The sequence below is a fragment of the Phyllobates terribilis genome, unplaced genomic scaffold (assembly GCF_046119375.1).
Source record: "Phyllobates terribilis strain yellow unplaced genomic scaffold, ASM4611937v1 Scaffold_420__1_contigs__length_1611072, whole genome shotgun sequence".
Taxonomy (NCBI): Eukaryota; Metazoa; Chordata; class Amphibia; order Anura; family Dendrobatidae; genus Phyllobates; species Phyllobates terribilis.
The window spans coordinates 222,529-236,436 of record NW_027363180.1 but is presented as its reverse complement, the minus strand read 5'-3'; positions in this window follow the sequence as shown (position 1 = coordinate 236,436).

Here is a 13,908-nt window from a genome sequence, read left to right as displayed (position 1 = left end):
GCAGAAGAGGGAGCGAGACGTATGGCAGCAGGTAAGGGGGATGCCTATACCCCATACCGGAAGACCACCCACCTGCCCCAGCTCCCCGTCGCAGAGCCCGAAAGTCCCCCTGCCGTACCCGAGACCGCCATGACACCGCCACCGACTAGGCCCCGACCGGAAGCCGCCGTCGCGACCCCAGTGACGTCACGCGTCGTGACCCGGAGCGTGGCGCAGGAAGAAGAGCCTCCGGCCTGGTCACAGGGCCTAGCGTTTCCGGGCGCCGCATCCAAAGCAGAGCCATCTACCTCCGCGGAGCCTCCGGCCTGGTCGCAAGGCCAGGTAACCCAGGGCGCCGCCGTCCTAACGGTGCCCTTCACCTTCCAGGTGCCCCAGGCCTGGCCGCAAGGCCTGGGCAACCCGGGCGCCATCACCACCGCGCCCGCGCCCGTAATACCAAGGGTGCCACACCTGGGGGAGGACCTCTTCGGCCAGCTCACATGGCCGGACGGGCGGCCCTTCATCTGGCCCGAAGGGTACCCTGAGCTAGAGCGGCAGCAAAGACTAGGGCCCTTGTGTGAGCCCCTGATCCCGGCTCCAAAGCCCGTGACTCGGGTCTCGCCTCCACTCGAGGAAGCCCAGTTCGTGTGGGACCCCACGGGAGAAGATTTGATGGGGTTCACCGGAGAGACTCGGGCAGCTGCAGCAGAGCGTACCGAGTGTTGCCGTCAACAGCTGGCAGAGTTCAAGAGAGAGCGGGAGGAGAGGCGGGCCAGAGAGCAATGGGCCCGGACCCGCAGCGCGGAGCAAAAGAGCCGGACCAGAAGGGACCCCCGTGCAGCAGATCGTCCCCGTACCATCGGGACGGTAATAAAGTTTAATGCGCAGCATGGGTGGGGCTTCATAAAGGACCAGAACACCATGGGTGACGTCTTCGTTACCCGACGGGATGTCGAGTCTCACCTGCCAGAGGGTCACAAAGGCCGTGACCTCTACGTCGGTGACGAGGTAACGTTCACCCGGCACAAGTGTGCCAAGGGACCTTACGCCCTCCACGTGCATCGCCTGACAGAGGAGGAGTTGCGGTGTAGGGAGGAAGAGCCAGAAGACCCGGACGGGTTCAAGGCTAGGAGGTACTACGATTAAGAACAGTAGTAAAGAAAAACTGTATATAGTTACCCGTCGGGGTACACAAGAAACCGTGGCTGCTTTAACGTTTAGTCCCCGTTGGGACCAGTGAACAGTTTAACCCGTGTGTCCCTTACCCAAACCAGGCTGAGGACTGTGAGCAGCCATCCCTTTCCCTTACCTGGCCGGGGACTGAGAACGGCCAAAACTTCCCTGTGCATAGTTGCGCTTCCTAAGGCGCCCCCTACTGGTTTTATAAGGAACTGCTTTTCAAAAGACTGTCGCCCTTTACCTGGTCACGAGTTGCACGGTGACCAGAGGAGGAAGAAAGAAAGAGACGACGAGAATGTTATGATGATGTTTATATGAAAAAGTTTATATATATATAATATTTTATATGTTTTATATGTTTATAAAAATTTGTATGTTTGGTGTTTTTGTCTTTGCAGCCCGAGGACGTGCTGTGATTTACCAGGGGGGAATGTAGCACCCTGAGGATTCGGCTGCTACAGGGGTATTGCACCTCAACCCAGAGGTGTGATATTCCACTCCCGGGTAAGGAAGGAGTGTGGAACTGAGCTCAGATAGACTGCATGCACTACATACATCCCATTCCAGAGGAGCAGGCCGACGGCACTCCCACTTAGAAATGTGCAGGTGCGACCGAGCCTGTTCCTGGCTGGAGTGGGAGGGGGGAGGAACATCCCATGTAGTGTAGGGGCAGATAGGGGGAGCAGTCTGGGTAGTGATAGGAGCTCATTGGGTGCTGGTCACCTGAGCTCACACATAGAGGGTGTATATAAGGTGGGCACCATCAAAGATCAGGGTCAGACGCAGAGAGTAAGTCAGATGCAGAGGACAAGCCTGCAGAAAGAAACAACAGCCCTGGAGAGAGAGTGGAGTAAAGAAGGAGACCCAGAGGGGGACAAAGAAGGGACCCAAGAACCCAAATAAGAACACCGGGTGAGGAGTCAGCAGAAGGGTACCGGAACCCAAGCTGGTGGGGGTAAAGACATTCCCCAGCCAGAGACCGGAGACCGTGGGCAGAGTCTGTCACGGTCACCCACTACATTCACCCTGAAGGCACACCACATGGAGGGTCAGGGAACCTGAGGCCAAAGGTTGCCCAACAGAAGGCCCGAGGGAGCTGGATTTAGGTGAATCACTGGTGGGGACGGCTGAAGGAAGGACAGAGGGAGAGCTCAGGGCCACGCTCCGGACTTGTTTGGGGGTTGGCCGGATCCAGGACCTGGTGGACGCAGCACGGCTCGGGAGGTCACTTGGAGCTAGAGTGACCAGGAACATCTGCAGTAAGTAAAGACCCTTAACTGCACTACCCGAGTCTGTCATCATTACCGGCTGCACCGCACCACCACAACCCCCATCCTCTGCGCCTGTCCCCTCTGAGGCTATACCCCTCCCGTTGGGGGTTATCCCACCAAGCTGCGCATCCACCATCAGCCTCAGCGGACCCTGCAGCAGCGGCGGCCACAGTGACCGCATCACAACGGGTGGCGTAGTCGACACAACGAACTTTAATAACATCAGTAAGGACTGCCACATAACCCTGAGCTTGACGCCCTGGGCACGGGACCGGGTCACAGCCGCTCGGAGACTACAACCCCCCCCATCTGATCCGGTGCCGGGTATTCCCCTCAAAACGGAATATGTCCCAGGGGGCGCGTCAGGCACACTATGCGTCTGGAGGAAAGGAGGTTCCTGCACCAGCATAGAAGGGGATTCTTTATGGTCAGAGCCGTGAGACTCTGGAACTCTCTGGGAGAGGAAGTGGTGATGTCCAACTCACTTAAAGAGTTCAAGAGAGGCCTGGACGCCTTTCTTGAGAACAATAAAATTACATCTTATGCTTAGTTAATTAATCCAGGGATTTAATCTTACTGCCAGATTGGTGTCGGGAAGTGAATTTTTCCTCAGTGATGTAAATTGGCCTATACCTCATGGTTTTTTGTTGCCTTCCCCTGGATCAACGCTGCGGAATAGCTGCAGTGCACAAGAAATAGGCTGAACTGGATGGACGCTTGTCTTTTTTCGGCCTTATAAACTATGTAACTATGTAACTATGTAAGATCAGAGTCAAGTTTGTAGGACTGGGGAGAGTGGGTAGCCATTGACTTTGATGGATAGGTCAGCTGAAGGGGTTGAATGAGATGGTGGAAAGATAATTGTGACATGCAGAAGCAGTGCTGTTGCTTCCAAAGCATCCAGCAACTGTTACAAATAACACAAGCACAGGAGACAGGAAGTGTTGTGCTTCAGAAGCATCCAGCAACTAGAGGGCTTAACACGGTCACAGGAGACAGGGAGTGTTTTAGCAGAGCCCCAGGGGGACTGTGGTGAACTTGTTATTGTAGTCTGGCTCAAGCCGAAGAGAGAGGTGGTGTGTATCTGACAGAAGGCAACTAAACAGGATTGAAGAGAAGACTGAAGGCAGATGAGAGGGGTGTCGGTACAGGGGTAGCACTGCTGCAGCAAGGCATGTCCCCTGAAAGCCGGAGGAGTGTCAGCTCCAGTAAGGGGGCAAATAGGAGAGCAGGGCAAGTCAGGCAGGTGCTGGTAGTGGGGGACTCAATTATTAGGGGAACAGATAGGGCAATCTGTCACAAAGACAGGGATCGTCGAACAGTGTGCTGCCTACCTGGCGCTCGAGTCCGGCACATCGCTGATCGGGTTGACAGATTACTGGGAGGGGCTGGTGAGGACCCAGCGGTCATGGTGCACATTGGCACAAATGACAAAGTTAGAGGTAGGTGGAAGGTCCTTAAAGATGATTTCAGGGAATTAGGCTGCAAGCTTAGAGCAAGGACCTCCAAGGTGGTATTCTCGGAAATACTACCTGTACCATGTGCCACGCCAGAGAGGCAACGGGAGATTAGGGAGAAAAATAAGTGGCTCAAGAACTGGTGTAGGAAGGAGGGATTTGGGTTCCTGGAGAACTGGGCCGACTACGCTAGGGAACGGCTGCACCTCAATGGGGAGGGTGCAGCTGTGCTGGGGAGAAAATGGCTAGAAGGTTGGAGGAGTGATTAAACTAGGGATTGGGGGGAGGGTGTTCATTTTATAGCTGGGGAAGATAGTGCAGAGAATGACCTGGGCACAAATAAAGAAATTGGGGGTGGGGTTAGAACAGTCAATAAAGTAAGAAGGAATAGAGGTACAGAGAGATACATAAAATGCATGTACACTAATGCCAGAAGCCTCACCAACAAAATGGAGGAATTAGAATTAATTTTGTTGGAAAATAATTATGGCATGGTGGGGATATCTGAGACATGGCTGGACGAGAGCCATGACTGGGCAGTTAACTTACAGGGCTATAGTCTGTTCTGAAATGACCGTACAAACAAGCGAGGGGGGTGTGTGTTTATATGTAAAATCATCCTTAAAACCCATCTTGCGGGAGAATATATGTGAATATAATGAAAATGTAGAGTCCCTGTGGGTGGAGATAAGGGGAAGGGGAAAAAATAATAAATTACTGATAGGGGTTTCTTATAATCTCCAAAAATAATGGAAGCAGTGGAGAATATCCTTGTAAAGCAAATAGATGAAGTAGCGACTCAAGGAGAACTCATTATTATGGGGGACTTCAACTACCCTGAAATACATTGGGGGACAGAAACCTGTAGTTCAAGCAAAGGTAATAGGTTTTTGACTACTATGAGAGACAATTACCTTTCACAACTGGTTAAGGAACAAACAAGAAGGGGGGCACTGCTAGACCTAATATTTACCAACAAGCCAGACCGCATATCAAATATACGAGTTGGGGGTCACTTGGGTAATAGTGATTACAAAATAATAAGTTTTCATGTAACCTTTAATAGGATGGGTAGTAGAGGGGTTACAAGGACACTAAACTTCAGGAAGGCAAATTTCCAACGGTTGAGAGATGATCTTAGTGCAATATACTGGGACGATATCCTGAGACATAAAGCTACACAAAGCAAATGGGAGACATTTATTAGCATCCTGAATAGGACCGTTGCACAATGTATACCCTATGGGAATAAACATGCTAGAAATAGGAGGAAACCACTATGGCTAAATAGAGCTGTAAGGGGCGCAATAAGTGACAAAAAGAAAGCATTTAGAGAACTAAAGCTAGTAGGTAGTGATGAGGCATTAAATAAATATAGAAAATTAAATAAATTCTGTAAAAACCAAATCAAGGCAGCAAAGATTGAGACAGAGAGAATCATTGCCAGATAAAGTAAAAATAATCCCAAAATATTCTTTAACTACACAAATAGTAAAAAACTAAAAAATGATAGTGTTGGTCCCCTTAAAAATAGTCTGGGTGAAATGGTGGATGAGGATGAGGAAAAAGCCAATATGCTAAATGATTTTTTTCAACCGTATTTACACAAGAAAATCGCATGACAGAAAACATGATAAGTCAGTGATAACAAAAATTCTCCATTAAATGTCACTTGCTTAACCCAGCAGGAAGTACGGCGGCGTCTAAAAATCACTAAAGTTGACAAATCCCCGGGCCCGGATGGGATACACCCACGAGAACTGCAGGAATTAAGTAACGTCATAGATAGACCATTATTTTTAATCTTTAAAGATTCCATAATAACAGGGTCTGTACCACAGGACTGGCGTATAGCAAATGTGGTGCCAATATTCAAAAAGGGGACAAAAACTGAACTTGGAAGTTATAGGCCAGTAAGCTTAACCTCTACTGTGTGTAAAATCCTGGAGGGTTTCCTAAGAGATGCTATGATAGAGTATCTGAGGAGGAATAACTTCATGACCCAATATCAACATGGGTTTACGAGGGACCGTTCCTGTCAAACTAATTTGATCAGTTTTTATGAGGAGGCAAGTTCCGGACTGGACCAAGGAAATGAAGTGAATGTTGTGTATATGGACTTTTCAAAAGCTTTTGATACAGTTCCACACAAAAGATTGATACATAAAATGAGAACAATGGGGATAGGGGAAAATATATGTAAGTGGGTTAAGAATTGGCTCAGTGATAGGAAACAAAGGGTGGTTATTAATGGAACGCACTCAGACTGGGTCTCAGTTAACAGTGGGGTACCACAGGGGTCAGTATTGGGCCCCCTTCTTTTTAACATATTTATTAATGACTTTTTAGAGGGCATACAGAGTAATATTTCAATATTTGCAGATGACACTAAACTCTGCAGGGTAATCAATACAGAGGAGGGTAATTTTATATTACAGGAGGATCTGTGTAAACTAGAACCTTGGGCTGATAAATGGCAAATGAGCTTTAATGGGGATAAATGTAAGGTAATGCACTGGGACAGAGGAAATAAATTGTATAATTATATGCTTAATTGAAAAACACTGTGCAAAACTGGAACTGAAAAAGACCTGGGTGTATTGGTGGACGACAAGCTCACGTTTAGTGGCCAGTGTCAGGCAGCTGCTGCAAAGGCAAATAAAATAATGGGATGCATTAAAAGAGGCATAGATGCTCATGAGGAGAACATAATTTTACCTCTATACAAGTCACTAGTGCGACCACACTTAGAATACTGTGTACAGTTCTGGTCTCCGGTGTATAAGAAAGACATAGCTGAACTAGAGCGGGTGCAGAGAAGAGCGACCAAGGTTATTAGAGGACTGGGGGGTCTGCTATACCAAGACAGGTTATTACACTTGGGGTTATTTACTGAGGAAAAACTAAGGCTTAGGGGTGATCTTATTACTATGTACAAGTATATGAGGGGACAGTACAAAGACCTTTCTACTGATCTTTTTACTCTGAGACCAGAGACGGGGACAAGGGGGCATCTTCTACGTCTGGAGGAAAGAAGGTTTAATAATAATCACAGACGCGGATTCTTTACTGTAAGAGCAGAGAGACTATGGAACTCTCTGCCGCATGATGTTGTAATGAGTGATTCACTATTAAAATTTAAGAAGGGCATGGATGCCTTTCTTGAAAAGTATAATATTACAGGTTATACAGTGGTGGCCAAAAGTATTGGCACCCCTGCAATTCTGTCAGATAATACTCAGTTTCTTCCTGAAAATGATTGCAATCACAAATTCTTTGTTATTATTCTCTTCATTTAATTTGCTTGCAAGGAAAAAACACAAAAGAGAATGAAGCAAAAATCAAATCATTGATCATTTCACACAAAACTCCAAAAATGGGCCAGACAAAAGTATTAGCACCCTCAGCCTAATACTTGGTTGCACAACCTTTAGCCAAAATAACTGCGAACAACCGCTTCCGGTAACCATCAATGAGTTTCTTACAATGCTCTGCTGGAATTGTAGACCATTCTTCTTTGGCAAACTGCTCCAGGTCCCTGATATTTGAAGGGTGCCTTCTCCAAACTGCCATTTTGAGATCTCTCCACAGGTGTTCTATGGGATTCAGGTCTGGACTCATTGCTGGCCACCTTAGAAGTCTCCAGTGCTTTCTCTCAAACCATTTTATAGTGCTTTTGGAAGTGTGTTTTGGGTCATTGTCCTGCTGGAAGACCCATGACCTGTGAGGGAGACCCAGCTTTCTCACACTGGGCGCTACATTATGCTGCAAAATTTGTTGGTAGTCTTCAGACTTCATAATGACATGCACACGGTCAAGCAGTCCAGTGCCAGAGGCAGCAAAGCAACCCCAAAACATCAGGGAACCTCCGCCATGTTTGACTGTAGGGACCGTGTTCTTTTCTTTGAATACCTCTTTTTTTTCCTGTACACTCTATGTTGATGCTTTTTGCCAAAGAGCTCTACTTTTGTCTCATCTGACCAGAGAACATTCTTCCAAAACGTTTTAGGCTTTCTCAGGTAAGTTTTGGCAAACTCCAGCCTGGCTTTTTTATGTCTCGGGATAAGAAGTGGGGTCTTCCTGGGTATCCTACCATACAGTCCCTTTTCATTCGGACGCCGACGGATAGTACGTGTTGACACTGTTGTACCCTCGGACTGCAGGGCAGCTTGAACTTGTTTGGATGTCATTCGAGGTTCTTTATTCACCATCCGCACAATCTTGCGTTGAAATCTCTCGTCAATTTTTCTTTTCCGTCCACATCTAGGGAGGTTAGCCACAGTGCCATGGGCTTTAAACTTCTTGATGACACTGCGCACGGAAGACACAGGAACATTCAGGTCTTTAGAGATGGACTTGTAGCCTTGAGAATGTTCATGCTTCCTCACAATTTGGTTTCTCAAGTCCTCAGACAGTTCTTTGGTCTTCTTTCTTTTCTCCATGCTCAATGTGGTACACACAAGGACACAGGACAGAGGTTGAGTCAACTTTAATCCATGTTAACTGGCTGCAAGTGTGATTTAGTTATTGCCAACACCTGTTAGGTGCCACAGGTAAGTTACAGGTGCTGTTAATTACACGAATTAGAGAAGCATCACATGATTTTTGAAACAGTGCCAATACTTTTGTCCACCCCCTTTTTTAGGTTTGGTGTGGAATTATATCCAATTTGGCTTTAGGACAATTCTTTTTGTGTTTTTTCATTGAAGACAAATTAAATGAAGATAATAATGCCAAAGAATTTGTGATTGCAATCATTTTCAGGAAGAAACTGAGTATTATCTGACAGAATTACAGGGGTGCCAATACTTCTGGCCACCACTGTAGTATATAATGGCTGACATATATTGCTCAATATAGTATCATGGCCCCATCTACTATATAATTGGCTTATCCCGTCTGTCTGTCCGTCCAGGAATTGCCGGCCGGACCAATCAGCGAAGCGGGATTTCAGAACAAGATGGCGGCCGTTAGCTCCATACTGTATATACTGGGCCCCATATATTGCTCCATACAGTATATACTGGGCCCTATATATTGCTTCATACAGTATAATGGCCCCATATAGTATATAATGGCAGACATATATTGCTCCATACAGTATCATGGCCCCATATAGTATATAATAGGCCCCATATATTGCTCCATACAGTATATAATAGGCCCCATATATTGCTCCACACAGTATATAATAGGCTCCATATATTGCTCCACACAGTATATAATGGGACCCATATATTGCTCCATACAGTATATAATAGGCCCCATATATTGCTCCACACAGTGTATAATAGGCCCCATATATTGCTCCACACAGTATATAATGGGACCCATATATTGCTCCATACAGTATATAATAGGCCCCATATATTGCTCCACACAGTGTATCATGGGCCCCATATATTGCTCCATACAGTATATACTGAGCCCCATATATTGCTGCACAGTATAATTTCCCCTTATAATATATAAAGGGCCACATTTTTTGCTTCATACTGTATATACTGGGCCCCATATATTGCTCCATACAGTACTTACTGGGCCCCATAAATTGCTGCACAGTATAATGGCCCCATATAGTATAAAATAGGCCCGATATATTGCTCCATATAGTATAATGGCCACATATAGTATATAATGGGCCCTATATATTGCTCCATACAGTATATACTGGGCCCCATATATTGCTGCACAGTATAATGGCCCCATATAGTATATAATGGGCTCCATAAATTGCTAAACAGTATAATGGCCCCAATATAATATATAAGGGGCCCCATATATTGCTCCATACAGCATAATGGCCCCATGTAGTATAATGACCACATATAGTATATAATAGGCCCCATATATTGCTCCATACAGTATAATGGCCACATATAGTGTATAATGGGCCCCATATATTGCTCCATACAGTATATAATGAGCCCCATATATTGCTCCATACAGCATAATGGCCCCATATAGTGCTCCATACAGTATAATGACCACATATAGTATCTAATAGGCCCCATATAGTGCTCCATACAGTATAATGGTCCCCATATATTGCTCCATACAGTATATACTGGGCCCCATATATTGCTCCATACAGTATATACTGGGCCCCAGATATTGATCCACAGTATAATGGCCCCATATAGAATATAACGGGCCCCATATATTGATGCATACAGTATAATGGCTCCATATATTATATAATGGGCCCCATATATTGCTCCATACAGTATATACTGAGCCCCATATATTGCTCCATACAGTAAAATGGCCACGTATAGTATATAATAGGCCCCATATATTGCTCCATACAGTATAATGGCCCCATATAGTATATAATGTGCCCCATATATTGCTCCCATACAGTATATACTGAACCCCATATACAGTTATATGAAAAAGTTTGGGCACCCCTATTAATCTTAAGCTTAATGTTTTATAAAAATTGGTGTTTTTGCAACAGCTATTTCAGTTTGATATATGTAATAACTGTTGGACACCGTAATGTTTCTGCCTTGAAATGAGGTTTATTGTACTAACAGAAAATGTGCAATCTGCATTCAAACAAAATTTGACCGGTGCATAAGTATGGGCACCTCACCAGAAAAGTGACATTAATATTTAGTAGATCCTCCTTTTGCAAAAATAACAGCCTCTAGTCGCTTCCTGTAGCTTTTAATGAGTTCCTGGATCCTGGATGAAGGTATTTTTGACCATTCCTCTTTACAAAACAATTCCAGTTCAGTTAAGTTTGATGGTCGCCGAGCATGGACAGCCCTCTTCAAATGACCCCACAGATGTTCAATGATATTCAGGTCTGGGGACTGGGATGACCATTCCAGAACATTGTAATTGTTCCTCTGCATGAATGCCTGAGTAGATTTGGAGCGGTGTTTTGGATCATTGTCTTGCTGAAAGATCCATCCCCTGCGTAACTTCAACTTTATCACTGATTCTTGAACATTATTGTCAAGAATCTGCTGATACTGAGTGAAATTCATGCGTCCCTCAACTTTAACAAGATTGCCGGTGCCGGCATTGGCCACACAGCCCCAAAGCATGATGGAACCTCCACCAAATTTTACTGTGGGTAGCAAGTGTTTTTCTTGGAATGCTATGTTTTTTTGCCGCCATGCATAACGCCTTTTTGTATGACCAAACAACTCAATCTTGGTTTCATCAGTCCAAAGGACCTTCTTCCAAAAAGAAATTGGCTTCTCCAAATGTGCTTTTGCATACCTCAGCCGACTGTTTGTGGTGTGCTTGCAGAAATGGCTTCTTTCGCATCACTCTCCCATACAGCTTCTCCTTGTGCAAAGTGCGTTGTATAGTTGACCGATGCACAGTGACACCATCTGCAGCAAGTTGATGCTGCAGCTCTCTGGAGGTGGTCTGAGGATTGTCCTTGACTGATCTCACCATTCTTCTTCTCTGCCTTTCTGATGTTTTTCTTGGCCTGCCACTTCTGGCCTTAACAAGAACTGTCCCTGTGTTCTTCCATTTCCTTACTATGTTCCTCACAGTGGAAACTGACAGGTTAAATCTCTGAGACAGCTTTTTGTATCCTTCCCCTGAACAACTATGTTGAATAATCTTTGTTTTCAGATCATTTGACAGTTGTTTTGAGGAGCCCATGATGCCACTCTTCAGAGGAGATTCAAACAGGAGAACAACTTGCAAGTGGCCACTTTAAGTAGCTTTTCTCATGATTGCAAACACCTGGCTATGAAGTTCAAAGCTCAATAAGGTTACAAAACCAATAAAAGTGCTTTAGTAAGTCAGTAAAAAGTAGGTAGGAGTATTTAAACCAAGAAAATGATAAGGGTGCCCATACTTATGCACCTGTCAAATTTTGTTTGAATGCAGATTGCACATTTTCTGTTAGTATAATAAATCTCATTTCAAGGTAGAAACATTACTGTGTCCAACAGTTATTACATATATCAAACTGAAATAGCTGTTGCAAAAACACCAATTTTTATAAAACATTAAGCTTAAGATTAATAGGGGTGCCCAAACTTTTTCATATAACTGTATTGCTGCACAGTATAATGGCCCCATATAGCATATAATGGGCCCCATATATTGCTCCATACAGTATAATGGCCCCATATAGTGTATAATGTGCCACATATTTTGCTCCATACTGTATATACTAGGCACCATAAATTGCTCAATACAATATAATGGCCCCATATAGTATATAATAGGCCCCATATAGTGCTCCAAACAGTAGAATGGGCCCCATATATTGCTCCACACAGTATATACTGGACCCCATATAATGCTCCATTAAGTATAATGGCCCCATATAGTATATAATGGGCCCCACATATTGCTCCATACAGTATAATGGCCCAATATAGTGCTCCATACAGTATATACTGGACCCCATATATTGCTACATAAAGTATAATGGCCCCATATAGTATATAATGAGCCCCATATATTGTTCCATACAGTATACTGGCCACATATATTTCTCCATACAGTATAATAGCCCCTTATAGTATATAATAGGCCCCACATATTACTCCATACAGTATAATAGCCCCATATATTGCTACATACAGTATATGATGGGCCCCATATATTTCTCCATAGAGTATATAATGGGCCCCATATATTGCTCCATAAAGTATATACTGAGCCCCATTTAATGATCCATACACTATAATGGCATCATATAGTATATAATACGCACCATATATTGCTCTATACAGTATAATGGCCCCATATAGTATATAATAGGCCCCTTATATTGCTCCATACAGTATATAATGGGCCCCATATCTTGCTCCATACAGTATAATGACCTCATATAGTATATAATGGGCCCCATATATTGCTCCATACAGTATAATGGCCCCATATAGTATATAATGGGCCCTATATATTGTTCCATACAGTATATACTGGGTCCTCTAAATTGCTCCAAACAATATAAAGGCCCCATGTAGTATATAATGGGCCCAATGTACTGCTCCACACATTATATACTGGGCCCCATAAATTGTTCCATACAATTTAATTGCCCCATATAGTATATAATGGGCTCCATGTTTTGCTCTATGCGGAATATTCTGGGCCCCATAAATTGTTCCATACAGTATAATAGCCCCATATAGTATATAATGGCCTACATATATTGCTCCATACAGTATCATGGCCCCATATACCATATAAGAGGCCCCATATATTGCTTCCACACGGTATATAATGGACCCCATATATTGCTTCATACAGTATAATGGCCCCATATAGTATATAATGGCCTACATATATTGCTCCATACAGTATCATGGCCCCATATACCATATAAGAGGCCCCATATATTGCTCCACACAGTATATAAAGGGCCCCATATATTGCTCCATACAGTATATACTGAGCCCCATATATTGCTGCACAGTATAATTTCCCCTTATAATATATAAGGGCCACATTTTTTGCTCCATACTGTATATAATGGGCCCCATATATTGCTCCATACAGTATATACTGGGCCCCATATATTGCTCCATACAGTACAAACTGGGCCCCATATATTGCTCTATACTGTATATACTGGGCCCCATATATTGCTCCATACAGTACTTACTGGGCCCCATATATTGCTGCACAGTATAATGGCCCCATATATTGCTCCATACAGTATAATGGCCCCATATAGTGTATACTGTGCCACATATTTTGCTCCAAACTGTATATACTGGGTACCATAAATTGCTCAATACAGTATAATGGCCCCATATAGTGCTCCATACAGTATAATGGGCCCATATATTGCTCCATACAGTATGTACTGGACCCCATATATTGCTCCATAAAGCATAATGGCCCCATATAGTATATAATGGACCCCATACATTGCTCCATACGGTATAATAGCCCCTTATAGTATATAATTGGGCCCCACATATTGCTCCATACAGTATAATGGCCCCATATAGTGCTCTATACAGTATATACTGGACCCCATATATTGCTCTATAAAGTATAAAGGCCGCATATAGTATATAATG